Consider the following 26,615-nt stretch of genomic DNA (forward strand, 5'->3'; position numbering starts at 1 on the left):
TGGTAGGCCTGCACGGCCCTTGTAATCTTACAAAGCTGTTAGTGAATGGTCCTCTGATGTAAATGCTTCTTGAGTGAAGCTTTGCATGCTACGGAACTGAAGCTAGACAGTCCTGTGCTCTGTGCTTGACTCCTATTTTATTTTCTGATCACCTCATCTGCCTTTTCCTGATAATCCTGACCCAGCTCCTGGAAGCTGGAAAGAGAATCAAGCAGGTCTGTGAGGTGGTTTTTCAAAGCACAAAAAATATTCTTTCCTGAGTTGACACACAGCAGTTGGAGGTGACATCAGAGTTTGCATACAGCGGTCAGAGGTGACATCATTGACTCATCCATTTACCAGAGGCAGGTGCATGCCAGCCTCAGACATGCTAAACCAGTCCTCTCACTTACTCCTCTCAAACAGTCCAAGGAGGAAGTATTATTAATCCCACTTTAGAGTTAAAATAGTTGAGTCCAAAGAGGTTAGGTCAGTAGCCTGAGGTCACACACCTGACTACCAGCATCTCAGTGTGTTGCCTCCAAAGCTGTGACCTCCTCACTTCATTCCCCCTCCTGCTCCTGCTCCTGTCCCCACTGCCTCTGGTTAATACCACTGGACCTGGGCATTCAGTGATCTGCAGGAGTATGGTAACATTCCCCTATAAACCACCTTTCTTTGAATGAGCTTCTTGCCAACTGGGCTGGAGGAGTGACAATTAGGAAAACACGATGATGCTGTCAGTTCTCTCTCGCATATAAATGCCAAAAGTACAGTCTGGGGGTGTTGGGCTTGAAGAGGGAGGTTCCACTGGCTTTCCAATGAAGAGGCCCTAATTAAGGCAAATCCTCATTTGGATTTTGAAATCGTAAACTAGCAATGCTCTTGTGAAGCCTCCAAATTAATCATGCTTAAACCAAGTCAGGCCAAGAGATGGGCAACAGGAGCACCCAGGAGCCAGGTAAAACCCTCAGGCTGGCCTGGGGTTAGTTTATAGGTGTGGTCGGTGGTAACAGATGACAGAGCACTTTGTTACATGAACCTGGTGAGTAGCCTTGCCCTGCCTATGACCCCTCTATGTGCAGGACTGGTTAGAAAATTTGTGGGGTCCAATGCAAAATTAAAATGTGGGCCCCTTTTTCAAAAACTATTAAGAATTCCAAGATGGTGACAACAGAGCTTTGAATGAAGCACAGGGCCCATGAAACCAGCCCTGCCCACACTGACCTCTCCTTCAGCTCACTCAGACATGAATTCACCTCGGATGAGGACCGGTAATTTGCCAGATCACTAGCTGGCTCTGCCTAGGGGACATTGCCCTAGCAATAGCATGAGACCAGAAGAAAGACAAGAAAAGAAATGGTGCATGAACAACGTAAGGATGGATGGGAACTTTCAGTTGGACACTTTCAAAACATTTTCAGCTTTAAACTGCTTCTTTAGCTGTTACTACCTACAAAACATAGTCCACAAAAAAAAATCACCATAAAAAGCACAAATAAAATCAGTGACAATAGCATATGTTGGCAAGGTTGCAGAGCAACTGGAACTCTCCTATGTTGCTGGAGGGAATGCAAAATAGTACAACCACTTGGGAAAAACTTATAAAGTTAAATGTACATATAGCATAGAATATTTACCTGTATTGGTCTGCTGAAGGAAGTTCACGATCAAGGTGCTGGCAAACTCTCATCCTGGTCTGCAGATGGCCAGCTTCAGGATCCATCCTACATAGCCTTTCCTCTGGGTTCACAAAGAAAGAGTGTTCTGGTGTCCCTTCCTTTTCTCATAAGGACACCAGTTTAGTTGGATTAGGGCTCTATTCTCATGACTTCATTTAACCTTAATTACCACCGTAAAAGCCCTAACTCCAAATGCACCCACATTGGGGATTGCAGCTTCAACCTATGATTTTGGCAGGGACTTAGGAGGAGCACATTCAATCCATGACATTAGCCAGGGAAATGAAAACCTATGTGCACACAAAACCTACATACACAAATATTTAGAGTTGCTCTAGCAATAATCAAAAACTGGAAACAAGCCAAATGTGAATGGTTAAATAAACTGTGGTACATTCCTGCATGGAATATTACTCAATAATAAAAAGGAATAAACTACTGATACATGCAACAGTTTAGAGGAATTTCAAAGACAGTATGTTGAGTGAAAGAAACCAGTAACAGAAAGATACCTACTGTTTGATTCCATTTATACAACATTCTCAAAAAGACAAAAGTACAAGGGTAGAGAACAAATTAGTGGTATAATTACAAAGTGGTAGCTTGAGGAAGTTCTGGGGTGATTGAACTGTTCTGTATCTTAATTGTGGTAGTTACATCAGTCTATATTTGTGTTAAAATTCACAGAACTGTGCACCAAAATGCTTAAGAGTCAAATTTACGAAGTTCAGAAAATTTCAAAAAATTGTAAAGATCATCCAAACAAAAATAAGCAAATAAATAAAAGCTGTTTGCCAGGAGCCTAGCAGTTTATTTGCCATCTGGTCCTAGCTTTCAAGATCATTTAAAATTCTTACTTGCTTCTTACTCAAACAAACAAACAAATACACCTGCCCCTAATTTAGCTCAGTTGCTGTTTGTTGAGCTACATGATACAAGGTTACACTTTGGGTGTTGTGCAGTTTCACTAGAACCTTAGTGAATTGCAATTAAGGAAGCCTGGATGTGGAGGCAGAGAGGGCTGCATGCATAGGGTCACCTTATAGGTATGACTATATTTTCAGGAGAGTGGCCAGCCCACGGCACCCAAGGGAGCTGAGGGCATAAGCATGTCCCTCCCTTCCTCTGGTCTCTCCCAGGGCTCCCATTGGCCAAGACCAGCTTGAAGCCAGTGGGCATAGAAAGCCTTTGGTCTTATACATTTATAGCCCCCAGGGTACAGAGCAGGGTGGAGAAGAATGGAGAGTAGATGTGGAAAGGCAATCAAGAAGGCATCCAGCACAGCCCACGTGGGTTCTGCTCTCAAGGGGCATAGAATCTGCTGGGAGAGGCAACATCTTCACAGGAAATTAATTAATGAGGCAGAATGCGGCAAACACTTTTAATACAGAGAAAAGGTCACACTGGAAAGAGAGGGCAGGGGTGGGTTTCCTTGATCTGGACTTAGAAAGATGAGCAGAATATTAGCTGGTAGAGGAAGGAAAGGGCACCATGGCCAAAATGAAAAAATATAAGTCCTTCCCTAGGAATTCAGTTTAATTCACCATTCATTTATAGAAATGCAAATAATGGTTGTGGTTAGAAGCACCAGTTTTAGCGACAGGAACCTAGGACTGAATACTAACTCTACAGTGTTCATACCGTGTGGCCTTCAGCGATTGGCTAAATGCCTCTGATTGTTTCCTGAACTTTGGGGAAGAGCCAATGAGACAGTACATATCTCATCCTGTATTACACCTCATAACATCTAGCAGGTTTTGCAGGTACAGTCCATGACCAGAAAATGACCAAACTACTCCTGCCAATCACAGATGCACTGTGACACCAAAAGTCAAGTTGCCATTCAGTCCACAGGGCCAGCCTCACCAAATGCCCTTCCTGGGAATGGACACCCATCCCTTGTCCCCATGGCTACATTTGGTATCTCTGCCTTTTCCTTGCCTACCCTTCATCCTGATACCACCCTGCCCATGCTCTGATACCCCCATTTCTATCTCCAACTATTTTGAGCAATAGAGGATTCTTACTCTCTTTAATGGAGAATCACTCTAGAAGATAAATAAGCTATTTCCTCCTAAAAATAGGTTGCATCTCATAACTACGAATTTATTTAAAAATCAAAATGAAACAAATGAAATTCTCCCTTTGAAGGATAGGATGGAGAAAACAAGAGAACAAAAGGGATTAAAAATAAATGTACAATGCTATGCATTCATTTAAGGAGACTTCAACACACCACTCACTCCAAAGGACAGATCTACTAGACAGAAAATAAGTAAGGAGATAGAGGCACTAAATAACACATTGTAACAGATGGACCTAACAGACATCTGCAGAATACTCCACCCAAAAGCAGCAGGATACACATTCTTCTCAGGTGCCCATGGAATATTTTCCAGAATAGATCACATACTAGGCCACAAAAAGAGCCTCAGTAAATTCAGAAGGATTGAAATTGTACCAACCAGGTTCTCAGACCACAAAGGTAAAATGACTTCTCAGGGGAACCCTCCTACAATGTTGGTGGGAATGTAAATTAGTTCAACCATCGTGGAAAGCAATATGGAGGTTCCTCAAAAAACTAAAAATAGAAATAACATTGGACCCAGGAATTCCACTTCTAGGAATTTACCCAATGAAAACAAGATCCCAGATTTAAAAGGACATATGCACCCCTATGTTTATCACAGCACTATTTACAATAGCCAAGATATGAAAGCAACCTAAGTGTCCATCAGTAGATGAATGGATAAAGAAGAGGTGGTACATATACACAATGGAATATTATTCATCCATAAGAAGAAAACAAATCCTACCATTTGCAACAACATGGATAGAGCTAGAGGGTATTATGCTCAGTGAAATAAGCCAGGAAGAGAAAGACAATTGCCAAATGATTTCACTCATCTATGGAGTATAACAATGAAGCAAAACTGAAGGAATACAATAGCAGCAGACTCACAGACTCCAAGAAGGGACTAGCGACTTCCAAAGGGAAGAGGTTGGGGAGGGTGGGTGGGAAGGGAAAGAGAAGAGGATTAAGGGGTGTTAGGATTAACACACATAATGTAGGGGGGTCTTGGGGAAGGTAGTATAGCACAGAGAAGACAAGTAGTGACTCTATAGCATCTTACTATGCTGATGGACAGTGACTGCAATGGGGTGTGGGGGGGAACTTGATAATATGGGTGAAGGTAATAACCACAATTTTGCTCTGTGAAACCTTCATAAGGTTGTATATCAATGATACCTTAATATAAATAAATAAATGTACATAATCCATCCAGTCTCATATCTGAAACAGTGTCCAGCATATAGTAGGTGGTCAATAAATAGTAGCAAAATGTTCAGAAACAATCGTTCTGCAGTTGGGCAATCCAGATTCAAGTCCCAGCCATGCTACTTGCTAACACTTCCACCTAGGGCAAAATACAAAATACTTATGAGTCTCTGTTTCTTCATCTATAAAATGGGAAAAATAATAGTGTCTACTTCTTAAGGTTATTGTGAGGATTAAACCAAGTCTAAAATTCTCAGTGTCTAAAACATTCCAAATAATAACAGTATTTATTATTATTATTATTATTATTATTATTGGCATTACTTCAAGAAGACCACCTCTGGGGAATCTATGGAGAAAACATACCTGTTGAAAACTGCAGTTTCCAGAACACTGATTAGTGGAATGAGAAAAATGCTAGGAGAACTCAGAGGAGAAAGTCATTAGGAAGCCTTTAACCTCATCAGGTGATGCCTGATGTCAGAATCCCAGAGGCTGTAATCTAGGACTTTGCCCAGGCATGCCCTGGGGCACACTGGGGTTGGGTGGGAGGAGAGACTTTTTGCAATGACTGGGGCAAGAGCAACCTAGTAGTGACTCAGAGACACTTTAACGTGAAAGAATGGAAAGTGTATCTGTCAGCAGTTCTGTGACCCATTCACCTTCACCAGTGCACCAGCCTGTCATGAGTAGGCTGGGGCTGGCCCCTGTCATCAGACACACATTGTCCCTTGCCCTTCCAGGCATTGCCCACAGGTGACACCTCCTTTTCCTCCACTCCTGATGGTCACTTTGACCAGATCACATGGTACAGAGATGCCAAAGATTAAGTAGGCACACAAACAGGTCCGGGTGAGATAGGGCAGGGAACTGGGACAAGGGTCATGCCATTGTAAAATCTACTTAGCCTGTGAAAAAGTTTATTCTTTAACTTAATCTCTATGTTTTTCTTCCTCTTCTTCCAGCCCCTTAACCAATTAAGTTACTTTGTAACCAGGCCAGGACATAGACCTCCAGAGTGTTAAATGAACCTATGTGGATAAAGGTTGTCCAGATCCAGACCAACACAGTCACCTAAATAACCCTATTCTTAAGAAAAAACTTCGAAGGAATTATGAATCACTTGTATACATCATACCTTATGCTGACCCCTAGGCCCTATAAAACCCCAAACCTTAAACCCTTAAGCGTGTCTTCTCTCTGAGGTTGCCCACACTCCTGTCTGAGTGTGTACTGTCTTATATCAAATACACTTTCCTCTTGCATAAGCCGATTGCATTTGTCTCTGAACTCTTTTCCATGATAAAGACAAGAACTCCCCAGCCTCCCCCTCTGGTGGTAAATGCCTTTGTCACTTCGCTATTTCATTCTGCTTCCTAGTCTTCACACAATCCTTTTCTCTTCCCCTGTTTTATTTCTGACCAATAGGGAAGTGGAAGTTCTCAGACCATAAACTCACTCCATGCAGTGCTTTGTGGCTCCCCCAAATTCTGAAGTGGTAGAGGCTCAGTTCCCATGCCATGCAGATCCAGGACACTGGATGCCAGGTGACCCTGGCTTTAGAAGTTGGCAAAGGATTTGCCTTCTGAAGAGCAGGAGTTCAGTGCACTTCCCTTTCTTCCTCTGCTCTTCCTTGTGCTCTACGGCCTGCATAGCTGCTGCTACTCTCACTTTAATGAATTCCTTCCTTACCTACACTTGTCTGACCTGGTGGAGAATTCTTTCTCAGAGTCAAGAATCCTTCCCTGTCCGGGTTGAGATTTCACGTCGTGCACTGGGAGAGACCTCCCCAGATGCAGCTGCCTGATGACAGGGGGAGGGAGGTTGACCCAGACCTCACTTTCACAAAGTGACTTTAATATTTCTACTGGTGATGTTAGCCCCAAGTCATCACACAGATAAACTGCAAGGATTAATAGAAGGAATTCCCCCATATAACTTCACAAAACTTGTATCCATCAGCTGGCCACTCTGCCCTATAGATTGATTGATTAAAAAAAAATAAATCCTGTTCTTATCCAGTGAAGAGTTCAATTACTTGCACTGCATTTTTGTGTACATTAAAAGTGTTAATTTGTTGCACTAAATGTGAATTCAACCAGGAAAGAGATTTTTGGGTGTTTTGTTTCTCTTTGTTGCTCTTATTTGTAGAAAAGTGTCTGGTGCATAGAAGGTGCTCAGTTTAACATTTGTTGAAGGAAGAAATAAATGAAATGTGAACACTTTAAATAGTCCACCATTTTTGCAATCTTGTTTTGGCATGTCTTCATAAAAGAAATAGAAAGTATTGGAAGCCTCAGGAAAGGGAGGTGGCTATGAGTCCCCACTGCTTTGAAAAAGCCTGACAGTGGAACTCCCCTGGACACTGAATTGCACTAAGTGTCAACTGATCTTAAGTATCAGCTAAGAGGGTCTCAGTTTAGGGCAGTCCTACCCCCACCCCCACCCCCACTCCCCCCAGTGACTAACAGGTGGCTACCGGCATTCAGTGCTAGGAAGTCAGGGATGCTAAATGTCCTGCAGTGCCAGGACATTCCCAAAGAAATGCCACCGGCAACAGGTGTTGCCAATTCCTAGAGGACCTCACTGTGTCTCCCAACACTACAGGTGGTCTGACACAGACCAGGTGTTTAATAAAAGGTCAGCCAGAGACTAGAGAGAATAAGGTTGGAGTGCAAGGGGTGAGGAGGGGGCTCAGAGGGAGCGGCAGGAAGAAAGGATTGCTGATAGCAGAAAGGAAGAACCTAGTCCCTGACACTTTATGATGCTCCCAGCATATTTAAAAGAGAGGCTATGCCAAATTGGGGTGTGCTGAAAGCTTTTGGATGAAAGGAAAGATCTCTTGAGTCCAGCCAGGAAAATCTCAGGATGGATCCCAGGCCAGAAGCCAGGGCCTGGCTGCCCCTCCGTGCCTCCAAGAGAAAGTTCAGCGAGTTCAGGTCCCGGTGCCCTCCAGTGAGTGAAGGTGGTCCCTCCCAGCTGGGATTTGCGCCCGGGTTTCGCCCCGTGTTGGAAAACCGTCCACGTAGGAAGCCAGGCTGCATTTCCGCCCGGGACTGCGCTCCCACCTCCCACCTCCCTGCCCGGGTCCCCGCGCGGCCTCCCCGCGCCCACGAGGTGGCGCCTGCGCTCTAGAGGGCGCCTCCCCGGCGCGGCGAGAGCCACAGCGGAGCCCAGCGACAGCTCGAACCTGAGCCGCAGGATTCGGGGGACCGGAGGGCTTCGTCGTCCGCCAAGGTACGATTCTTGAGCCCCGGGCGTTTCCCTCGAGGTTGGGGTGAGCAGCGCGGCGGCCGCCGAGCCCCGCGTGCGGTCTGTGGAGACCACCGGGGAAGTCGGAGCGGCCGCACGTGTTTGCTCTTTCCTAAGGGGACGCGGAGACCCGCGGTCCGCGAGCTGGGCCTAGGGGCGGAGCACAACACTGGGTCGCTCGCGCAGACATCCTCCACCAGCCTGTGCGTCTGAGGAGCGTGCCTGGAACCCCAACAGCAGGTTCTAAGGGCAGAAGAGAGTTACTGCTGCCCAGAGCGACTTCAGCGTTGGAGCTGAGGGCTGATAAGATCTAAGCACCATTTCTCAAACTTGGCCGCGCATTGGGGTTGCTTGGGGAGCAGTAAGAAATGCTGACGCCCAATCCCGCACCCAAGAGACTCAAATATAAGTGGCCTGGGTTGGGGTCTGGGCATCTGGGTATATAAAAGCTTCCCAGGAGATCCCAACTAGCAGCTAAGTTTGAGGACCCTTGATCCAGAGGATTGGAGGAAACCCCCCCAGGTTGTTTGGTACAGCCCAGAGTGCTGATTCTTCTCCTCCTCCTCCTCCTTCTCCTCCTTCTTTAACAGACTTTTCATGCAGGAACTCTCTCCGCCTTCGAGCTGTCATACCGCAGGCAACGAGCCAGTACCTCCCTTCCCAACAGGCTGTTTCTGAAAGGGTTGAACTGGAAAGTGGGCAGGGAACAGAAAAACACTGATGTGGAATGTGAGCGAAGACTTAGGGGAAGTGCAGAGTGTTCCTCCTTCCCCTGATCCCACAGAAGTTCAGGGGCCCAGCTGGCGCCGCCCTCCTCATTGTGGTCAATGTAGCTGAGCAGGCTGAGTAAGAACCCCTATACTCAATAAAAACGATTCCGTATCTTTATATAACAGCAAAGTGGTTACCAGCATGGGCTTCGAATCCCTAGGCCCAGCCCTTCCTTATGTGTGAAGTAATGTCTAATTACAGTCGGTTCTCATTATTCGCAGCAGTTATGTTTCATGTAGTTTAGTGGAAAACTCACAGAACCACCCCTTACCTGAGTTTCCTCCTCTGCAAAATGGTTATAATAGTATAAAACTCTTAGAGTTGCTGTAGGAATTAACAATAACAGATAATGTTTACTAAGAGCATACCTGTGCTAGGTGCCCTGTGAAGTGCTTTCTGTGAATTGCTGCATTTGACTCCTCATCCCACAAGATAGAACTGTAACTACCCCACTTGATAGCTGAGGAAGCTGGGGTTCAGAGAAGCCAAGGAACTTGCCTCACGGCTATGTAATTAATGAGAGGCAGGCCCTATACTAGAAACCAGTCAGTCTGACTCCAGGGCCCATGTGTAAACGTACAATAATCTGCTGTTTCCCTTACTCACTAAGAGAATGGAGAGAAGGCACTTAGCACAGGGCAGCTCATGGTGTCTTTTCCATAAATACCAGATATCATTGCTGCCCACCAAGCACTTGAACTCAATTGACTCATTTGTTCATTTAAAATACCCTTATTATTGAGGGCCTACTATGTGCCAGGCAGTTTTCCAGATGCTAGAGATAAAATGGTAAGACAGAGGTAAACCATCCTTCAGAGAACTCCTGTTCTGGTAAATGAAAGAAACGAGAAGGAAGTACAGTGGATCCTCATTGTTCACAGATTATGTAGTTGCAAATTCTCCTCTTTGCGAAAGCATATTTGTAACCCCAAATCAATATTCAGAGCACTTTTGCGGTCATTCATGGACATACCCAGAGTGGTAAAAACTTTAAGTCGCCCAACACCTATGTTCCCAGCTGAGGTCAAAACAAGGCAGCACTCTGACATCTTGTTCCAGCTTTTACACGTAAACAAGTGTCCTTTTTGTGGTCTAGTTAAGTGCCACATTTTTCACATTTTTGTGCTTTTTTCTGTTGGTGATTCTGCTGTTTAAATATGCCCCTGAGCATAGTGCTCAACTGCTGACAAGTGTTCTGAGCGCAGGAAGGCTGTGAATGTGCCTTCCAGAGAAAATATGTGTTAGATAAGCTTTGTTCAGGCATGAGTTGTAGTGGGTTTTGGCTATGAGTTCAATGGGAATGAATCAACAATATATATTAAATAAAATATCTTTAAACAGAAACACATATCAGACAAGGTTAGGTATTGATCTGTTGATGAAAATGTGACCAGAAGCTGGCAGGAACCTAACCTTAGAATTTTTCCCCAGGAGCAGAGCTTCAGTATTTGCTAATTCTGTGTTCATGGCAACCTTATAGAACATAACTGCCATAAATGAGAAGAATCAATTGTGATTAGACATTATTGCACATGCAATGAAAGAATTAAGCGCAAAGATGGAGAGGCATTATAGAAGGAGCCTGGCTTGACTTTGGCGTCCGAAAGGCTGAGAGGCGGCCATGTAGGGGGTGGGATGAGGAAAGTGTATTTAAGGCAGAAAAAGCAGCATAAACAAAGGCTCAGAGGTAGCCAAGAGCTTGGCAAGGTCAGGGAACTTGGGGGGAGCCAGTGTGCGGGGAGTGTGATAGTCCAAAGGAGCTAATACTATAATAATACAGATAGTGCAATAATAATAATATAACACAATAATGTACTGGAGAGGGTCTGGAGCCAAGATGGCACTGTGTTTTGTGGGCAGCTCTCATTCCATCCAGTTAGCCCAGTAATCCTGGCAGGCTGGGCAGGATCATTTCTGCCTTCCACAGATGATGACATTGATTCCCCATGCAGTTGAATGTCTCGCTCAGTGTTACCCTGTGGGTAAGCAACAAAACCCGCCTCCCTAACCCTGTCTTAATCTACTGTTGAACAGACATTTGAATATTGATGAGAGTGATCAGGATACCATCTGGGCTGGAGATTTGGTTTGGGGGGGGATCAGTAACTAAGTGGGTACAGAAGCCATCAAGCATGGGTGAAACCACCTAGGACAGTGGGCAGAGTGTGGAGAAGAAAAGTTCCCATGTCCTTTTAAAGATAAAAATATTCCTGGTATAAAAACATTAATGTCTCCGTGAAAGAGTCCTAGGTAACTCCAGAGGGCAGAGTCGTAGTGAGGGTGGTCACAGAGACGTAGAAAAAGCAAATGTGAAGGTCTGACACAAATTACCCACTAAATACCAGGTCTGGTGCTGGGCCTCCCCTACTACAGGGCTGTCAGGTCTCAGTCTGTCTCTACAGGATAATGATCTTAAACAGGAGTCAGTAAACTCTTTTCTGTAAAGGGCCAGAGAGTAACATTAAAGCAGCCCTGTAGATGGTATGGAAATGGATGAGTGTAGCTGTGTTCCAATAAAACTTTATTTGTGGATACTGAAATTTGAATTTCATATAATTTTAATGGGTCACAAAATGTTATTCTTTTGATTTTTTTCAACCATTAAAAAATGTAAAAATCATTCTTAGTTCACAAGCTGTATAAAAACAGGCAGTGGGGTTGGCTGTAGCCCATGGGCTGTAATTTGCTGACTATTGAACTAGAACCATGAGACCTAAGGGTCCGAAGGATACTCAATGTCAAACTAGTTGAATGCTTACCTGACCCATGAATCTCCATTGAACATTCTCAGCCATTTCCTGAGTGCCCCAATAAAATGGAACTTAGTCTCTGGGCAACTCATTCCATTGTCAGAAGTTTAAACTGTGCCATAGTTGGGGTTTCCCTAAAAGCAGATCATAAGACAAGGGTTTGGGTGCCAGGAACTTATTTGGGAAGTGATCCCAGAAAGTCCAGGGAGGGTGAAATGGACCGGGATGGGAGGATAGTGAATGAGTTAATGAGTGAGTTACCACTGGGGGAAGGGGCTCAAAGTTTCTGGGGACTCTTAGAGAGAGCATGTGTCCCAGCAGAGGCAGAGAAGCTGGGGTACTCCCCCTACCTTCCATCGCTCATCGGCAGAGGGTCTCTCACCCCCTGCCCTCAACTTCTGCACACTATGCAGTACATTCCCAGCTGCCAGAAAATTACCTTCAGGCAAAAGGAAGTGAGAGGCAGCCTGTGAGTCTGGAAGCTCACCGCAGGGAACCTCCCGGGGGGGGGGGCACTAACGAGTACAGATGGACAACCAAGCGTTTCTGACTTTATTTTCTAAAGTGTGCTGTGCACACCACTGGGGGCCTTGTGGGATGGTCTGGTGTGACGTGCAGTCATGGCGCTAAAGAACATTGAAGTCTCAGACCAGCATGGGTTTTCCCTCTTTAAACTGTTTCTTTGATCCTGCCCTGCCTCCCACCCCAGCACTCTGCTGCTCTCTCTCCCCAGAGCAGGAGCTCCAGCTACCGGTACTGGACTTTCACTTCCTTGAACTTGCCAGACTCTTCCTTCGACTACAGTCAACGAAAGAAGTCTCCGTGAAGTACTAGAGTATTTTTTAACATGTGCTCATCTCCCTTTCTATGGAAAAGACAGCAGTCCTCAAGTTCAGGGCATGAAACAGGCAACTGTAGCTAGCTAAAATGGAATAACGTTTTATGTTTGTTTTTACCATTTCCACCTATATTGCCATGTAACATGGCAAGTGTTTCTGGTTCTGCATTTACAGTAGTAAAATAAAGTTTCCTTTAAAATAAATTTGTACAAATAATGGGTCCACTTAAAAATGTTAAGTAATGGTGGAGGTGGTATGAGAATATAATTAAAAATCATAGTCGCCACCACATACTGAGCACTTACAAGGTGCTGGGCGCTATCTAAGCACTATATTTTAACCAGTCCTCACCACAGTCACATGGGTATTATTTGTGGGAGGTACTATTATTAGCTGAGAAAACAACCATAGGGAAGTTAAGTAACTTGCCCAAAGTTGTATAGTTAGTAAGTGACAGAACTGGAAAATGAATCGGGTGGTCTTGCTGCAGAGTTTGTGTTCCTAAATCACCAGATTACCCTGTTTCTCAAATTCAGCTAAAGAAAAAAGGGGGAGGTACGTGAAGATGATAGCTGAGTTACTGATATGAGAGGAAAACTGCCTTGCTTATCGATCTGAAATCTGTCTCCCTGAGTGTGCTGCCCCTTGGTTGTCCTACTTTCTCCTGGAGCCCCAGGGAACAAATCTGTCCGCCTTTCCTCACTACAGTCCTTCAGATGGCAGAGAACCAGTCGGCCCTCCCGGGTCTTCCCTGTTCTAGATTACACGCTGCCGGCTACTTCTGCTTATGCGCCCTTGTGTGTTCTTGGCATCTTCCCCTAAACACAGGGCCTCTTTCTTCCTTATTCTTTTTTATTAACAGAACTTAGTTATTTTTGTTGCTGTGCCACTTTTTTTGCAGGCCTCCCACAGCTCATCCTGGGCCCAAGGTAGATGGCTGTGGTTGGGGTGACTGATGTGGCAAAGGCAGCTAGATGGTGGTGTCAGGAGGGAGGCAGTTCACTCTAGGAGAGCCCCTCTGGACCACGGAGGCTGGTGATGCTCATTCTTGGCAGGCCAGAGATGGAGCTCCTCCAGTGCCCATGGAGCACACCAGGCTGAATGGGACAGACTAACCAGATTCCCGGGAGCCTGGTGAGAACGCCTGACCACAGCTGTAGTAAATCACAATAGGACAGGCACTGGGAAGCAGGCTGAAAACTTTGTCAGCTTGTCAGCACATTTCTTCCCCTATAGGAAAGTTCACACGGGAAGCCAGATTCTAGTTAGACGTTGGTACTTATGGAATTAAAGCAAGGTGAGCAGGATGAATGGTTTTAATAGCCAGGATACCCTTAGATCCTCTGAGGGATCTAAGAGACCAGAAGGGCAGCACTGCTGGTCTAATTCCCCATCCCTGTGCTCATGGTAGACATGACTGATCAGTTACCAAATCTTTGTCTTCCTACTGTCCCCGGACCAACCTTAAGCTCTTTATCAGGAGAGTATTCCAGGAGGCTCTGCCAGCCCTCTGAACTGCCTGTAATGCTCCCTCAAAGGTTTCCAGAGCTCCCACTACTCTGGACAATGAGCGAGATAAGATAGACTCAAAAAGACTTGCTTTTCTGTAATGTTTTTTCTGAGCTTCTCACATACCACCATTTCTCTCTACCTAATAGTCCTTCAGCTTATGTTATTACAATTGGCTTTTTTTTTTTCATTATCAAGTCTTGATTTGATTTCCAGGCCTTGTTTTTCCTTCTTTGTCCGGAGGCACATCCTGTCCTGTCCTTAAGAACTTTTACAGATACGTAGTCACAGATGTGTGTGCCTTCCACTGACATGGTCTCTCCATATTTTGGGGTGACTTGTGTACTTCCCAGTAACAATGTCTTGCAGCCAAGAGCAATTTTCTGGGATACTGAGTGTTCCATTATAGAATGTGCTGCATCACAGTTTTAAGCTGTCACTACTGTTATCATTCCTCTATGCCTGGGGTCTGGGGTACAAGGGATGGAGAGGGATGGGTCAGGAAAGGAAGCTCATGGTGCTAAGCCAACAAACCATTCAGTTTGCTGTTATGAGCATTGGCTATGCTTATCTGAAGCGTTAGGAGTCCTATTATTTCAGAGCAAACAAATTTTGCCAGCCTTCACAAACGTACATTTTGTATACATGGCCTCTCTTCCCACCCATATTAAAGAATCTTGACTTCCCTGTAAGTAGGATAAAGTGCATACAGAGAATCCGTGGCATCTAGGGTCACTGAGGGAGGCCTCCTTGAGAGGAGAAAGTGGGCCTCGCCCTCAGGGGCTGCCCAGTCTGACAGGCGAGATCCAGTTGTCTCACTAGGAAGACTTCTGGTCTGATGAGAGGCACAGTACCTAACCTCAGGGAGTCTGATAGAGAAAAGAAGCATACAGTGTCTTTGGTGCAAACTATTTCCCTCCCTGTGGATAATTGCTATTTCTGCTCTTTCTCTTCAGTCTATCAATAGCCAGGGAGTGGGGCTGGCTTCATTCACAACTCCATTACTTGTGTACAAATGCATTCCAGAGGGCCAGGGGTTGTGAGGGTCAGCCCAAGAATTTGTTTGTTTTTAATAGACTTGTTTTGTTTTAGACCAGTTTAGATTTTTTTTTAACATAAGTATTTTTTTATTAAGGTATTATTGATATACACTTTTACGAATGTTTCACATGAAAAACAATGTGGTTACTGCATTTACCCATATTATCAAGTCCCTAGCCATACCCCAATGCAGTCACTGTCCATCAGTGTAGTAAGAATTCACTATTTGCCTTCTCTGTGCTGCGCTGTGTTCCCCATGACCCCCCACACCATGTGTACTAAACATAATACCCCTCAATCCCCTTCTCTCTCTCTCCCCACCCGCCCTCCCACACCCATTCCTTTTTGGTAACCACTAGTCCCTTCTTGGAGTTTGTGAGTCTGCTACTGTTTTGTTCCTTCAGTTTTGCTTCGTTGTTATACTCCACAGATGAGGGAAATGATTTGGTACTTTAGACCAGTTTAGATTTACAGAAAAATTGAGATGATAGTACAGAGAGTTCCTATATATCCCACAACCAGTTTCCTTTATTATTAACGTTAACAAACATACTATGGTACATTGATTATAATTAACAAGCCAATTTTGATACATTATTAGTGACCAAAGTCCATAGTTCATTCAGATTTTCTCAGTGTTTATCTGATGTCCTTTTTCTGTTGCAGGATATCACCAAGCTCCCACATTACATTTAGTTGTCCTTAGGCCCCAACTGGCTGTGACAGTTTATCAGAATTTCCTTGTTTTTGCTGACCGTGACAGATTGCAAGAGTACTGGTCAGGTATTGCAGAATACCCCTCTATTGGACTTTGTCTGGTATTTTTCTCATGACTGGACTAGGGTGATGGGTTTCGGAGAGAAAATCGTACGAGTGAAGTGCCATTTTGGTCACATCATGTCAAGCATACATAGTACCAGCTGGACTTATCATTGCTGATGCTAACCTTGATCACCTGACTGAGGAGGCCTTTGTCAGATGTCTCCACTGTAAAGTTACTCCATTTCCCCTGTTCCACATTGTAGTCTTGGAAGGAGATCCTTACGTAGTAGCCTAAGCTTAAGGGATGGGGAGTTCTATTCTCCCTCCTTGAGGGCAGTGTATCTGCATAATTGATTTCACAGTCCTCTGCATGGAACATTTGGCTCTTCTCTCCGATGTATTAATTTTTCTTTTTATTTATAGTGGTATGGACTCATGGATTTTATTTTATACTCTGGTTATATTCTGGTACTATTTTATTTGTTCTGTTGAGATTATTTCAGCTTTGCACACTGGGAATGGAATTTGTGTTTTTAAACTAGCTCCTTTACATATGTCTTAATACATATTAGAGTTTAAGATTGACATAGGCCTGAGTTCCTACCCCAGTCCCACCACTTACTCACCCTGTGTGTTTTCTTGGCAAGTTGCTTGACCACTTGGGCCTCAGTTTTCTCAGCCGAAAATGGAGCTAATATTGCTACCCTTTAATTAGGGTTATTGACTAAGATGCATAGGGTAAGTGCTCTTAGAACTTGTTATTATTGTTTGTTTGGTATTCAGATTCCTTCTGAACCTAGTTCCATAAGGTTACCAATCCAAGCCAAGAATGTATTTACAATACTTACCCTGTAGGATGTCAGGCTTGTGTAGCAGATGTTCCTGTACTGTGTCACCTTGTCCCTGGTCACCTCCTCACCCCTTTGACCCAGTATTCTTTCCGAATTCCTGCCTCTAAGTCACACCACACTCCAACCAAACAACCCGCTTAAAGTGCCATCCACCAGTTCACACGTGTATGTCCTCATTCCCTCACACCCCCCCTTGAGCACCACTTCCTCTGTGACACCACCTGACGGCCGAACAAGAAGTCCCCTCCCCTCCTGTGAGCTGCCCGTGCACCAGCTGTGCCCACCAGTGCCCTTCCGCCCTCCTGTGGGAACCTGCACCAGAGCAGAGTGCACTGTCCACCAACGAGCCTCATCTTTGTTCATCTCTCTATCTCGCCTGTACACGCTGGGCTCCCCACCCCAGTCTGTGGTCTTCTTTGCACCTGTGGTAATTTTGACAAGACAAAGGAAGTCAAGGAAAGGTCATATCCTGGGTGTTGACTGGGCCTAACTGGGTACTGTGAGGGCAGACTCTCAGAGGACGAGAGGCTGACCCTGGGTTGCTTCCACTTATATACATTTATTTTTCATTATAAAATTTACCATTTTAACCATTTAAAAGTGTACAGTTAAGTAGCATTAAGTGCATTATATTATTGTATAACCAACCGTTAACCACCATCCATCTCTGGGACTTTTTCATCTTCCTAAACTGAAATTCCATGCTCATTAAACAGTGCATTTAATTGCTTAATTAATTTTAATTTCCTCTCTATTCCCTCCTTCCTCCAACCTCTGACAACCACCATTCTACTCTCTGTCTCTATGATTTTGGCTACTCTAGGTACCATATATACATGGAATCATACAACATTTGTCCTTTTTGCAACTGGCTTATTTCACTTAGTATGTCTTTAAGCTTCATCCGTGTTGGAGAATGTGTCAGACTTTCCTTCCTTGTTAAGGCTGAGTAGTGTTCTATTGTATGCACATACAGCATTTGGTTTCTCCATTCACCACTTCACAATGGGCACTTGGGTTGCTTCCACCTTTCGGCTGTTGTGAATAATAATGCTATGAACATGGTGTATAAATATCCCTGCTTTCAGTTCCTTTGGGTGCATATCCAGAGTGGAATTGCTGGATCATAAGGTAATTCTATATTTTATTTTTTGAGGGATTGCAGTACCATTTTACTCTGACTGCATCATCTCCACCAGTGCACAAAGGTTCCTATTTCCTCACATCCTTGCCAACAGTTACTATTTTCTGGGTTTTTGTCTTTTGTTTTTGATAATAGCCATTCTGACAGGATCTCATTGTGGTCTTGATTTTCATTTTCCTAATGATTATTTATGTTGAGCATCTTTTCATGTGTTTATTGGCCATTTCTGTATCTTCTCTGGAGAAATGTCTATTCAAGTCCTTGCCCATTTTTGAATCAGGTTGAGTTGTAGGAGTTCTTTATATATTCTAGATATTAATCCCTTGTCAGATACATGATTGGCAAATATTTTCTCCCTTTCTGCCTTTTCTCTCTGTTGACAGTATCCTTTGATACACAAAACTTTAATTTTGATGAAGTTCAATTGATCTGTTTTTCTACTGTTGCCTGTGCTTATGATGTCATATCCAAGAATCATTACCAAATCTAATGTCTTGAGAGTTTTCCTCTATGTTTTCTCATAAGAGTTCATAGTTTTAGATCTTATGTTTAGGTCTTTGATCCATATTTGGTAATTTTGTTGTATGGTATCAAATAAGGATCCAGCTCCATTCTTTTGCATATGGATATCCAGTTTTCCCAACACAATTTTTTGGAATGAAATGACTGTCCCCATTGAATGGTTTTGGCACCCTGTAGAAAACCATTTGACCATTTATTTGAAGGTTTATTTCTAGGCCTTCTATTCTGTTACATTGGTCTGGATGTCAGTATGTATGCCCGTAATATACTGTTCGAATTACTGTATCTTGTTTTAATTTGAAATCAGAAAGTTTGAGTTCACAACTTAGAGCTTAGAACTCACAGCTAGTTCTTTTTCAAGATTGTTTTGTCTCTTTGGGGTTCGTTATGAATTTTTCTATTTCTGCAAAGATGTCATTGGGGTGAATGATAGAGATGGCATTAAATCTGCAGATTGCTTTGAGTACTGTTGACATCTTACTATTAAGTCTTCTAATCCAGGAGCATGCACTGTCTTTCCATTTATTTTCATCTTTAATTTGTTTCAGCATGTAAGTTTTCAGTGTACAGGTCTTTCACTTCCTTGGTTAAGTTTATTCATAAGTATTTTATTCTTTCTTGATACCTCTACTTTTGGGGGCCTCCTGATCTATTGAAAACTGAGAAAACGCAAAATGAGATACCATAAGGCTGGTCAGTTCAAACTGCCTGATCCTCTTTGTGTTTCTCAGGGACAGCATATGTAGACAGTGATAGGACTAGATAGTATCAGAAGCCTAACTTTGAGTCCCTTTGTGAATGTGGGGTCCGCCTGTCTCCTCACCCCCACGCAATGGAAGGAAAGGGCCTGAGCAGTTCCTCTGAGTAGGGTAGGGGTAGGAATAGCATAATATTCCCTCAGGTGAGCCCTGTGGGCAGATCCAGCCTGAGGTCCCCTAGGCTAATGGAAGCGTCTCTCTAGATGGTGATGCTAAGACCATTCAGACCCCTTTGAAGCCTCCCGCTTCCAAATTTCCAAGTTCCCAGAGCACCAGGATCATGGAGACGTTCTACCTGGAACAGAAACAGTCACCCAGAGGTGCAGCTGAAATAGAACAGCCAGCTTGCACACCCCCACAGTCTTGCTAACCCTGTGGGGATTTTGTCTGCAGCATTTCTAGCCCACAAAAGTTTCAGTATGAGGAGTTCTGTGAAGACAAAGATGAGGGAGCACAGAGTGTGAGGGCAGTGCCTCCTCAGGCATTTCCCCCCAGACCCCAGGAAGGCTTCTAAACGGGAGGCCCCTCCCTTTCTGTTATTCAACTGCCTTATGTCTTTCTTGACCTTCAGGTCACTGATGAAATCCCTTCTTTTTCAGGCACTGGATTTATTTTTCTTCTCTTTTTTTGGCCTGTGATGATGCACATGCAACACACACACACACACACGCACATTCTGTATCACTGTAAATGCCTGCAGAATTCATAGGCTGCAGTGCCTGGAAACACTCTCTGTCTCCTTTTCTCTCTTTCCTCCTTCTCCCTGCTGAAGCCTGTTATTGTCTTATCCGCAGCCGGAAGCCCCCTCTGTTACAGGGCCGGGTTCCTGGCCACTTGTTCTACTCCAGCTGCTGCTCCTGCAGGTCCCAGCCAACTCCTATTTCCATAGCAACTGAAACTCATTTTTCCATCCCTGTGTTTCCACTTTGGAAGGAAACCCATAATAGTCTTTAAAAGGAAAAAAAATTGAGCTACATCTGGCACAGTTAACTTGAACTAAAGAGAATTCTTAGCTCCCTGGACTCCCCTGGTACCCTAAAGACCCTGTACTACTTCCCTGTGCCCGCCTCCACCCCGTCAACTCCCCATGACTCCTGGCTCAAAAGCAGGTTTGAGGAGAAGTCTGTGTGGGTCCTTTCTCCCTTTAAATTAATGCAAAGTGACTTTCTGCTTTGCCAACCCAAGAAGAGGAGGTTAGAGGCTCTATACCTTTGCATCAGGTGATGCTAACCTGCGTTACCAGGGGTGCCTGTGTATTTACCCTCCCCCTGGCCCAAGAGGACAGAGGTCACCTGAATATGTCATTGTGTCATCTCGGAAGATGAGTCTCTCCCTCTGACTCTTGATGAGCATGACTGAGGCTGAGCAAGATTTGATGACTACACTCCCTGTGTGGTGGTTTGGCTGGCATTCCACATACAGAAGCCTAGGAGCATGATGTGACCGGGCCAGGGAAAGCTCTCCCTTCTCCCACCCCCCAAAAGACTTTCCTTATTGACTTGACCCATCCCTGGCGCCTAAAACCCCGCTATTGGCTGTGTATACCACTGGGCTCACCCTCTGTCTTCTATTAAAAATGTGAAGTACATGTTAAGTTCTGGTCAGCTGGGACGCTTCCTCCCCAGCACTGTACCTTGCACATAGTTGGTTTGGTGCTCAATTAATGTTTGTTGGCTTGAATTAATGTTTTAGCATATAGTGGTTTAACAGATAGCTTTATAATCTGACATCTGGCCAGGAACACTTTTGGAATTGAACTCTAAATAAGCATATTTTGGCAAGAAGGGTTTTTTTTTTGTTTTTTACATACCACTATATAAAATTATCCCACTCTCCTGTATCCTACCCATACTACCTTCAATGTGGATAACTGGGAGTCACATGCAACAAGCAGGAATCAGTTTCTACTACAGTAGTTTGTTCCTAGGGCTGCTCAAAAAACAGTGTGCTGGAAAATAAGGAGTGTCATTAAACACCTCCAAGGGGGAGACCCTGCTTGTGTAAACACAGGTCTATATTTCTACAACATGCTACCCCACCCACTCCTGCTGCCCATGTGAGCTGAGCTTTTTGAGTCACTCTGACATGTTTTTTAACCCAACGTGGGGGAAGAGCCCCCACTGTCTGTTCAACTCTGGCTATGAAAAATACAAGCTGCGTTTGACTGAATGACAAAAAGAAATCTGTTGAGCCGGGAAGCATAGTAAATACCGTGACTCTGTGCAAATGTGCACAGCCCAAACAGCTTTTTCCAGTCTGGAAAATGAAGAGATTTGTCTGTGTAAAACCAGCTAAGTCTCTGCCCCTCCTCCTTCCCAGCAGTCCACCCCCACCCCCTGGCAAGGCCTCCCACCCTGCCCAGACATTCAGTCATCAGTTTTCATCCTTTGTGACTAGCATTGCCCCAGGAAATAACATTGCCCTGGCTCTGGGGAGATGCGCCAGCCTCTCCCAGGCATCTCTGAGATGTCTGTCTGGTTGGGTTTTGCCAATCATCCCTGACCGTGGCCAGATTTGGCTCCTAGCAGAATTGTGCAGGCTGCCAAGTGGGTCTGCTGGCTCCTTTTCTCTTGCTCACTCCCTGCTTTCTCCTCAACTTTCCCCGTTTTGCTTTGAAAGACCCTTTATCCCACCCCTGCTATCATGACAGTGTTTAAAGGGAAGACTTGCAAAAGGTGAAGGTTTAAAAGCATTCGCTTTAGGCTAGTACAGGGGGTGGATGTGAAATAGGAGATTTCCCCATGACTCAAGGACAGCTGGGGCCAGGACAACCTCTGGTGGGCACGGTTTTTATCTGGGAGGGATTTACAGGGAAAATCTGGGTCTGCACCTTGCCTTGAAGGTATATTTGCATCACAGCTAAGCTGTTTTTCCTTTGATGGTATGTTTGGAGCCCGGGGCAGGGCTGGATGGTGTAGTGCTGACAAGACCGGGGGCCAGTAACACCCACTGGAGGACTACAGCAGAAACAACATATCCAACCTACAGTTCAGGGCATTGGAAAGGGCACCGGGATAGGAATTGGAAGCAATTGGTTTGAATCTCTCTGCTCTGAGTGGGGAATATCTGTGTTATTCACCCCCATACTCACGCGTCCCGCAGAAGCCTCCCGAAAGCAGGTGCTCTGCTACTGGTCGTTGGGTCAGTGAGTGAATGACTGAGCCCATAACCTTGGATACTCTTCCTCTCTGAGTCTCAGTTTCCTCCTCTATCAAAAATAATATGACAAAACCTAGTACTCACTCTAAGGCCTAGCTCACCAAGTGAGAGCGTGTGTGTGTGAGACAGACAGCGAGTGAGGAAGAAAACAAAAATGTGAATATCCTTTGTCCTCTGTAAATTAGAATTTAAAAGGCATTTTGTCTCAGATTCTGTGCTTGACCTTTAATGTTTATTTCCTCTATCAAGATGAGGGGCGATATTCCACAGTGTCCTCTGAACCCTGAGTTCTCATCCTATATTCCGAGTACCCTAAGGACAGGAAAGCACTTTCACTGCTTTTAAGTGAGCAGTTTAAATCTGAGAACAATGATTACTAAAGTTCTTGGCCTTGGCTACTGCCATGCTCGTCCCATACTTGGCTCCAGAACCCCTGAAACTCTCCCCAGGACTGAACTTGCCTTAGCTCAAACAGCAGATTTCCACCAAGTGCAAGGGAGAATCCGACCTCCAGATCCTTTGCCCATGCTGTGTCCTCTGCCTCAAACACTCACCTTCCCTTTTCCTTGTCCAATTCAGCTCATTCTTCAGATCTCAGCTAGACTTCATGTCTTCCAGAATACGTTCCCCGACTCCTCCCTTCTTCCTTGCATGTTAAGCTTCCTCCTCCTTGCCCTCTCCTTCACTTCCCCTATCTGAGGGCTCACCCCACTGAATTTCAGTTTCTCGTTCATTTGCCTCCCTCTTAAACTGTGAGCCCCCTGAGGATGAGGACTGTGTCATTCTTGTTCACTGATGTAACCTCAGTATATATCACAGTGCCAGATACCGAGAAGGTGCTCAATAAATGCACATATATTGATTAAATGAATAGCCACAGTGTGGGCGGAGATGAGAGAGAGACTGGAGTCACGAAGGTTCTGTTAGGGGAGGGTGTTGCATTTGCTGAAGTGTAGAAACTACACTTCTCCTTCTGCCAAAATGGCTTGCATACAAACTACGCATGCAAATACATACACACCCAGAGACTCATGCATACACTCTGCTGCAGGCAATCACTTGTGCAGTGCACTTTACCTTTCTCTGAAATGTCTCTTCTTGTAATCTCCTCCCACTCATCTTCCTCATTCCCTATATAGAGGGAATTGCAAGAATACAAGGACCTAACTGACAGAGTAGAGGTAATGCCAGGGAAAGAGATTTGATTAACAGAGCTTTGCCTAACATCTTTCCTCCTCTTTCTCTGTACTCTAGATTACTGTACCATCCCATTGCAAGGAAATTCTACTTTATTATGGAAAACTCAGGAAGATGCCTTAACTTTCAAAAGTAGCTTAGTGCATGGTTCTGTCAGCTCTTTGGAGTCCTACCAAATAAATGTGTCTTTGGCAAATAACTCCCAACTCTGTGCCTCAGTTTCCCTCTTGTCTCTCATGGAGTAAGGAACAGAAACTGTACTCCAAGCACAGTATCTTTTTTAAGGGGAAAAAGCTCCTTAGGGACACCTTGTCATGATTTTGTGAAGTATGAGAGGAAGGAGGGTGTCAGTGAGTTTTAAGTTGTTTCTAAGGCTGACTTGAATATGGTCAGAGGCTGAAGAAGTGACAGCTTGCCTTAGCCAAGGAAAGAGTTCGGAACTGGCCACATGAACTGTGAGAGAAGGAGAGGAGGAGAATTTCTGAAGGGGGTGGGAGGGTGGTTGGTAAGGATCCAGCTGGCAGCAGGTACAGCGTGATAGAGTGGCAGGAGCCTGAACGTGTTTCATGAGCCCCGGGACGAGCAGTCCTTCCTTAGCGCGCCAGACACGTGCACTTTCACCGCGTGGCTTCATCTGACCCGTGCCAGCCTCTCTTCCCAGCACTGCCCGCCACACTGCACATGGACAGGACCCACTTCCTGGGTCAGATTGCTGACTGGAGGTGCTCAGATTCAGCTGGACTGCTAGACAGGTTTTGTTTAGCTCGTGTCAGCCTTTGCAATATTTTTCATTTAAATCTGCTCCTGAATTAGGAGACTTCATGTAAAATCCAGATCTCCACCTTGGAAATATGGATGACCTGACAACACAGGGTTCACATTCTTCCACTGTAACCAGCCAGAGGTGAACAGCTGCTGTCCTTGTCCCAGAGGGCTTGTTATCTCCCGTCCCAGCTACTGCCACCCATTGTTCCTGGAGGCTGAGACCAGTGTCAGCTGCCTCTTATCATCCTACCCGCCAGGCCATTTATGTTACTTGCTGGGCCCTGAAGGCACCTGAGGGTCTGTGACCTCTGCCTGGGTGAGGGCCTTCTGTCCCCTAGGCCATGGAGGATGCACTGAACCCCCTTTCCTCCCTGCTCCCAGCCGATGCAGATTTGTACAGAATCTCAGTGCCGAGGGATAGGCTCTTTCTGCCTTTAAGGGGTGAGGTGCCATTCATTACCATGAAGAAATACAAGGCCATGGGCTCAGGAGCAGGCAAGGACTTGTTCCTCCTTTCCCTGATAACACACTCCCACTCAGGCAGTAACCTTCTGGGAATCATGCCCAGGACTTTTCTTTTTCTATTCCATTAGTGACTTTCAGAAAGGACATTTCAGCCAGCTAAAGGGAGCAGATGGCACTGTATCAAGCCTCCTGCAGGAGAAGGATTGGGGTGGGGGTGGGGAATCAGGGCTTTCCTGTGATTTGTTCTTGTACTTGGTAAGCTTTGATCTCCCAGGTTATTGAGGTATGTTCTCCTGAAGAAGGTTCAGGCCTTGCTTATCCTTGATCACTGAAGTCACTGTTCTCCTTGCCCTTCTTTCATAAACAAGGAAATTGGAACAGAGCTAAGAGAGGCTTTTTCATGCACTTTAGGAAAGAATGAGCAATGGAAAAAGGAAATTGAGAGCTTTGGGGAGTTTATAGCAGAGGAGCATTTGAGTTTGAAATAGGAGCTGGGAATCCATATGTTTGGGAGGGAAGAGAAGAAAAGAACAGCCACACGCACAGAGCTTCAAGGGTAAGTGTGGAAATAGTTATGGGAAAGGGGGCAGGGAAGCCCATACGGGTCTCCCTTTATCAGACCCAGATGTTCAGGCAACAGTTCTCAGGATGCCCATGAAAGGGCTCAGAGCCTGCTGTGTGAGACTCTGTTTTCTTAACTACGAAGGGGCATGTGAAATCAGTGGCTGGGAGCTTTCCACTGCCTGCCCAGTGGCTCCCTGAGGCCCTGAAGAGGTCTATGCCCTGTGCTGCACCAATTAGACACAGGCTGGGCTGCCTTCAGGTAAGACTGGTATCTGTCCCTGCCTGTCAGCCCCATCAAGGATGGACAGCCCAACCTGCCTTTCCTGACCCCTGCCCCAACCGTGGAATGCAGGAGTTGGAAGGCTCAAGTTCATCTCTCAATGCCACCTGCCTACTTGACTTAGCTTTTTGAGCCTCAGTTTCACCATTTTTTAAATGGGAAAAATCATTTGTGAGGTACATACAAGATGTAATTAAAGAACTTTGCAAAGAATAAACATAGAACATGTTTTAAAAATTATTCATTATACTTTAAAACATTACTATGGAAAATTTCAAACATATGCTCAAGTAGACAGAATAACCCTCATACACCCATCACCTAGGGTCCACAGTGATCAACGCATGGCCAATCTTATTTCTTCTCTATCTCCACCCACTTTCCATATCCCCATGTTATTCTGAAGCAAATACAGGTGATACCTGAGAGGTATTGTACTATTTTATCCCATTATCAAACTTAATATGGCTGACTTATACCCTCAACCGATTGGAACTTACTCAGTCCTTACATGTCCCTTTCGGTACCCCTTCCCCTTCCCTAGTACATCTACCACCACCACCGTGCCCCTGGTTCCCTAAACCCCTCTCCAAGCCATTAGTCCTACAAAACTGCCATGATTGACAGCAGCACAGGTTGTAAGCCCTGGGAGGACTGAGATGTATTTGCATTTTACCAAACTCCGATATCTTCACAGATCGGAACTCTAAAAGATGGACACTGGAGCATCAATACCTGGAAGGAGAAGAAGATACTGGGCCATTTCAAGCCCTCCAGACCCTTGACATAAAGCTTAAGCCCTACGGGAAATGACTGGTGCTTTTCTTCTAGGACAAGGGCACTTGGGGCCAAGAACACTGGTGAATTATGTCCTTCCTCAGACACTGGCTGTGGGAGGATCAGGGCTCTTCCTCTCCCAGCAGATGCTCTCCTGCTGAGTGAAGTATGTGATGGAGCCATGAGTACGAGATTCAGTCTGTCCTCGATTCCTTGTGGAGTGGAGAGAAAGCAGGCCCAGAGACCAGGAGACCTGGTTCAAATTCAA

At 45.0% G+C, this 26,615-nt stretch overlaps 1 protein-coding gene across 1 annotated transcript in view; it reads left to right on the forward strand.

Annotated features, from left to right (window-relative positions):
• Nucleotides 1-8,021: 8,021 nt before the first annotated feature.
• Nucleotides 8,022-26,615, forward strand: part of LOC118926497 (chromodomain-helicase-DNA-binding protein 9) — a 293,397-nt gene continuing 274,803 nt past the window's right edge. The window contains exon 1 of the mRNA XM_057493237.1: nucleotides 8,022-8,178. The gene's annotated coding sequence lies outside the window, so the exon portion shown is untranslated. The remainder of the gene's footprint in view (nucleotides 8,179-26,615) is intronic.

This window comes from Manis pentadactyla, chromosome 15 (assembly GCF_030020395.1).
Source record: "Manis pentadactyla isolate mManPen7 chromosome 15, mManPen7.hap1, whole genome shotgun sequence".
In the NCBI taxonomy this organism is placed as follows: Eukaryota; Metazoa; Chordata; class Mammalia; order Pholidota; family Manidae; genus Manis; species Manis pentadactyla.